Source organism: Phalacrocorax aristotelis, chromosome 3 (assembly GCF_949628215.1).
Source record: "Phalacrocorax aristotelis chromosome 3, bGulAri2.1, whole genome shotgun sequence".
NCBI lineage: Eukaryota > Metazoa > Chordata > Aves > Suliformes > Phalacrocoracidae > Phalacrocorax > Phalacrocorax aristotelis.
In genome coordinates this window covers 32390149-32396274 of record NC_134278.1, presented here as the reverse complement: position 1 = coordinate 32396274, position 6126 = coordinate 32390149, and the positions used below count along the sequence as shown (strand labels likewise).

The window sequence follows — 6126 nt, the reverse complement described above, 5'->3', positions numbered from 1 at the left end:
CATTATTACACTCCAGTATCTGGCAGCTGCAGGCATCAAGCATGTAGAATGAGAAAGAAAAGTAATTTTCCAACATTTTACAACATCGTCCTAGGAGAACATTCCTAGGAGTGTTCTAAGGAAGTGAAAGAGACAATATGGGCTTTCGATTTGTGTTGAGCCCATTAATCAAAGGACTGGTCCAGTTCCACTGAATTTTGACTAAGCAATTCCCACAAGATAATGCTCTAACTGAGCTGCAGTGGTGTTGGCGTCGCATGTAACTCAACCACTTACAGCCAGAAAAAGGGCTGCTAGGCACACAGTGATTGGCTTGGAATAAGAAAAATTAGTGCATATGAGGAAGAAATGAAGATCATTAGGGCTTCCCCATTACAACAAGATATTTAGGGGGGTTTTTTATTTTATTTTTGGTCTTTTTGGTTGCAATCTGTTCATTTTATAGTTTTCACCAGTGGGCTTCCTGCGGTCATATAAATGTGTCGAGGAAAATTTTTACCTTTGAAAAGGTATTTTAACTTTTTTAAACTTAAATTTAAAAGCAGAATATTTTTCTCTATTTAAAATTTACAGGGAACCATACATGTTTATTATCCTAAAGCCCACTGGCTTGTAAAAAATGACAATGATCACTAGCACTCATACATTAAATGATTCCTAGCTATTGCCACTTGCAAATGCAATTCAATAATTACAAGACTAACAAGGAAGATCAGTAGGAAATACAGCGTTAAAAGAGAAAAACCACAGAAATAAATATGTTCTTGAAATAATTCTTTTGACCATGGTGGAGCTGGCAAATAAACTATAGCTAATATAACCAAATTTTACAGATGTACGACAGATAAGAATGAGATGGTATATATGGCTATTTGTCTTTCTCTCTCATTTTTGAAACTCACAATTTGTACTTTAAGAATCCAACAGTCCACTAGATAGTACATATGACTGAAGGAAGGAGGTGAAGAGGCAGGTCTTATGAAGCATCAGATCATAAATGATACTTAGGAGTGTCAGAAGCATGGCTGTCTTCAGAGTTCATGAAAGTTGTTTTCCTTTCAGATACTAGCATTAGGCTGAGAGAATAAGATGGATAGAAACATCTCTACACTCACAGTCCAGTAATGTTTCAATTTTTCTTTTGCCTTTAGTGTCTTTTCCTTAATAAAGTGGCAGCTTACTGTTCTTTATGATGTGGAGTTTATAAAGCACTTTTATAAAGCACTTTTTTTTTTATAAAGCAGATATATTTATGGAACTTAGTGACAGCATAACATCGGTTACTACATCTTATGCAAAGCTAAGAAAGCTCTCCAAGAAGCGGTGTCATTTTGTTTGTCAGGCAAAGCAAACAAGTAATATCTGCCTGATAACCCTGGCTGCAGTGTGTTAGGCTGAAGTATGGAAGGCATAGTCTTTTGTGGCAATTATATTTTTCAATAAAGGCCACAAGGTTTGTGTTGACCTGACAGTATGTGAACTCAGGACTCGTCTCCCTGTACTGATTTGTTTCAGTTGTGACAGCAGTTATATAGCAGCCTAAATGCGTTTCAGGCTAGCTTTAGTTAACAGTAAAAACAAGTAGTTATTCTGTCTGTGAACGGGGCTTTCTGTCTGCAGATCAAAATGCAATGTGGGAGAGTGGAGACACAGTATAATACCAGAGGTCCCACACAAGAAACACAAACTGCAGTTAATAAAACTGCAGATCAAAATCACAACAAATCACAGTCAATCAGTGGCCACTACATGCTTGTGACCTTGTAAATCAAGTAAAACCAGCTGTGGGGCTAACAGAAAAACTGATTGATCTGGAACCAGACAAAAGAGACGGCATGTGAGCAGACTGTTAAAACACATATAAAAATAAAACCAAGCGTACTCAGCACCAAGGAGGGAGCAACCCCCACACTGAACATTGCACTTTTCCTGTTGATGCCCCAGGATGCCAGTGTCTCACTGTAACCCACACCTCCATTCTGCTTGAGGAAGATAAACACCATCAGCTTAGGACCCAGAGGAATTTTGTACAGGGAGTAATACCAGAGAAAAAGGGGAGATAGTAGGCAGCTTTAGTATAACAATTTTACCTGTATTATTAATGAAGCTTTTCTGTATTAATTTGGTTCGTGATTGTTGGTAGCACTGTAACTGAACTAACAATAGATATAGATATTTTTCTTTTGATTAGCCTGTTAAGATTTCAGTTAGACTAACAAAACCCCTTAGCTCTACATGTGTTTGTTCCCTGTCGCCTGCAACAAGATTTTGAGTGTTACTATAGATACCAAAATGGGAACTGGAGAAGTTTCCAAAGGCCCCCTCCTGTTATTATCCACAGTCTAAATTTCAGAATATTAGTAGTACTTGCAGGGGAGAGGGAATATTCTAAGTAGCTGGCTGAAGGTAATGCATATTCTGGGTCAGTCCCACAGTATAATTGTAGAAAATGCAGGTGAGAATAGGTTTGTCATTTTGATGGATGGAGCTTGCTTCATTTTTATTTATTTGCAGCTTATTATATGCTGTGTTTCTTAATGAGAATGGGGCAGGTCAACTGGCAGAAATGTGTCTGTTGGCTTTGTCCTAGTACTTGAGGTGGCAAGAGAGTCTCTGACGAGAAGGAGGATCACTTATTGCCTAGCAGCATTTGGGTATACACAGCTAAAACATCTTCTAAGGTGCAACAACCAGTGTGAGAGCTCAGCTAGCAGACAACCTGAAGCAGGATTGGGTGTTTACAGACTCTTGAAAAGAGCGGACACACAGTTAGGACTCTAAGGTGGCTTTTTAGAAAGGACTTCTCATAGGGACCCAGCAGGAACAACAGTTTGCTGTAATGGAGCATTTGTCTTTTTCTTTTCCTTTTTTTTAATTTTTAATTTTCAAAATTTCTTGTATTGCTTAATATTGCACATGATATTTCTCTTTTACTTTACTCCCCTTGCTGATGGTAGATATTTTAATTGATTAGAGTACAAGGTTGGTACTTGATCCATAACTGCTCTTACTGAGTCTGCCTTTTTGAGATCCTATGTTTTCTAAGAAAAATAAAGGAACAGTCCCTATAATGACAAAATGTCTTAGGCAATGTCCAGTGAAGGGATCCAATGTCCTTTCAAGGGAAAATACATAAAGTGTGCCAAGATTGGCCTAAGTATGCTTTATCATCTTTCCATTTTAAAAATTTCAGTGAAGCAGGTGAACTCTGTCCCATTTTAGTCACTGCTTGTACAACATTCCTCTTGGCCTCCTTATTTACCCTTTCCTCTGAGTGCCTCTAGTTTTGCAATATTTCCTCCAGACTAGTTCCATTGCCTGAATTGAAACTTGTTTTCATGCACATATGGAGAAACTATTGCTACTGTCCTGTAAAATCACATGGACTCTTCTGAATTTATCTGCTTTCTTGTGACTTACAAATACCAGTGCCTTTCCAACATACCAGTGTTTTGAATGATTTCCTCAAGGTGAGCAAGCTTTCATATTTCTCAGATGAATAGCATTTTTCAGTTTTACCATGTCTGTAATTTCTCAAATTACACTTTATCTTTTTCTTTAATGATGTGCACACTCTTAATGTAATACTGTCTTCAGATTTCATTAGTGTGCTCTTTACTTTTTCTTTCAGCTTACTAATATAGACGTTAAACAAATCTAACTCTTGCCAACTCTTGCTAACAAATGCCAACTCTTTTAGATTCCTCCTCTTAATATGTTGCTGTTTATTATTTCCAGTTTTTTGTACTCATTTAGGCAGTTTACAGCCTGCATGGTCATGATCTTATTGAAGGCAGTACTGAATCAAGTATTAAACCCTAAAATTCCTAAGATGCCATATCAAATGTTTCACTAGAATCCAAATATATATGATCTACTTCATTCCCACTGCCCATTAATTTTGTAATTGCATAAAAACAAGCAATGAAGTTTGACTGATGATATACAGTTCTTCTAAAGCCTCACTGCCTCCTGTTCATGGCTCTTTTATCCCAGCTATGAATGATGGAATATTTATTTCATTGCTTTTCAGGGCATTCAAATAATATTTATGGCATCATAGTTGTCAGTATCAATCTTTTATTTTCTGGAAATCTATACCACATTTATTTTTCTCTATCCATCTAGTATGTTCTCCTTCATCTATAAGTTTTTAGAAATGAGTATCTGTAGGCTTACTGAAGTCATTAATTCTTTCCATCTCAAAGACAGCATGTCATTCTTGCCTGTGTTTGGAGTACATCATTAATATCTTCATGAACAGAGCTTTTAGAGGGCCTTCTTTCATACATATATAGGACGTTGGGTCACGTGGTATATTCTGAACATTAATCCATGGACATTTGTCCTGTTTACAAACATATCAACATTCTCTTGAGTCCAAGTACGCTAATTGTCACTCCTAATTGCCACAAAATCACTCACATTTGATTGGTCCTCCAGAATATGAGTGTGACCAAGCATTGGACCAGGTTGGCAAGAAGGCTGTGGAGTTGCCACCCTTGGGACTATTCAAAACCTGATGACCCAAGCAACCTCCTTTAACTGGGCCCCTTTGAGTGGGGGTTTGGACTAGATGACCTCCAGAGGTCTCTTTCGATTTACATGATTCTGTGATTTTATTAACTTAACTTACTGAATGCTTAATTTTTAGTCTGAATTGTTAATGAACTTCCTATAGTCATCTGTTCTCATGTCAGTATTACTCATGCATACAGTGCGACTCCTCTCCTGATATTTACTCCCCATTATAAATATAAAGTGAGGGAGAGCATCTCAGCCTTGGTTGACATATATTTGCTGTGATAACCAGTTTTTAAAAAGGTGTTTGCCGTTTCAGGTTTTTTTAGACATTATTAATTTTATGTCTTTTCTAATGCCTTTTTTCCTTAATATTTTTTTCTCTTAAAAAGACCTCTACTAATCACTTTCAATCACTGACAATTGGCTCAGAACATAGGCTAAAAAGATACAATGTGAATCTGAGTATACATTATCCAAATATGGTAAATTGAAACTTGCTGGTATTTTATATTCCCATCTAATTTTGCGCATCATTATGCACTTAGAGGTCTGATGTGTGCATAAATTAGATTTGAATATACCAATTGTTTCTAAAAGATATACTTAACGACATATATTTTGGGAGCATGACTTTGAAACAATAGCTGGCTCAGTTAGATTCTTTCTTTAGGGTATGAGAAGACCCATATTTGTGTCATATTGTATCACTTCTCAAATGGATTTCTATCTGATGATCAAGTATGATTTGATCCAGAAGTCAAAATAATGAGCTAGAATAAAATCCTTTAGATACAGAATCTTGTCCTGCCAAAGTGAAAGGCTACTGGTCTCCTTGTTTTCCAAGCCAACAGTAACTGTAGAAAGGTAGGGCAATCAAATTCTCTTATTCAACAGCAACAAAGTAAGGCATCTTCACTCTGCAGTATTTGTAATAAAATTCCATAACCTTAGCAAGTTCTGCTATCCCATGTTGTTGTTCCTGGCCAGATTGTGCCACCAGATGGTGCAAAATTATTCCAAATCTTTTAACTGGAAGTGACGATGGACCAGCTTTCTACTTAATATCTTGACTACTTCCTGAAAAACCATTATCTCTGCCTATTAATAGCTTTCAAAATCTATACTATGTTATAATCAGAGAACTCCTCAAATGGGAGACATCTGTTATCTCTGCCTTTTTTGCCTTCTAATCAGCTGATATAGGTACGTAATGTTGTCAACCCAGTCCTCTGACAGCTGAATCCACTGTTGTCTGCGGGCTGATAACACCTCACACTTCTCAACTGAAAACATATTGTGCTAATACAGCTCTCCATTCTTTTTCTTCACCTTGTGGAAGGATAGAACTAAGCAGTTCTATTGTTCTAAACAGTTCTAAAAAAGTGTTGGGCTTGAGCTTTATCTATTGCAAGTATCTGCAGTTGGTCTGTGCCATTTGCACAAATTTAAATCAGAAGAGAACTTGTCACTGTTATCTCCATACTATGCACTCTGAAAGAAAACCAGGCCTGCTGAAGCATACATGATGATACCGTATTCCTCATCCCAACAACTACTTCCATCTCGTTATATTTACTGCACTTCTAAACATCTGCAATTGTT

The 6126-nt window shown here is 37.0% G+C and overlaps 1 protein-coding gene across 3 annotated transcripts in view; it reads right to left on the bottom strand.

Annotated features, from left to right (window-relative positions):
- Positions 1-6126, bottom strand: part of ADGRB3 (adhesion G protein-coupled receptor B3) — a 461064-nt gene that overhangs the window by 143068 nt on the left and 311870 nt on the right. The window lies entirely within an intron of this gene.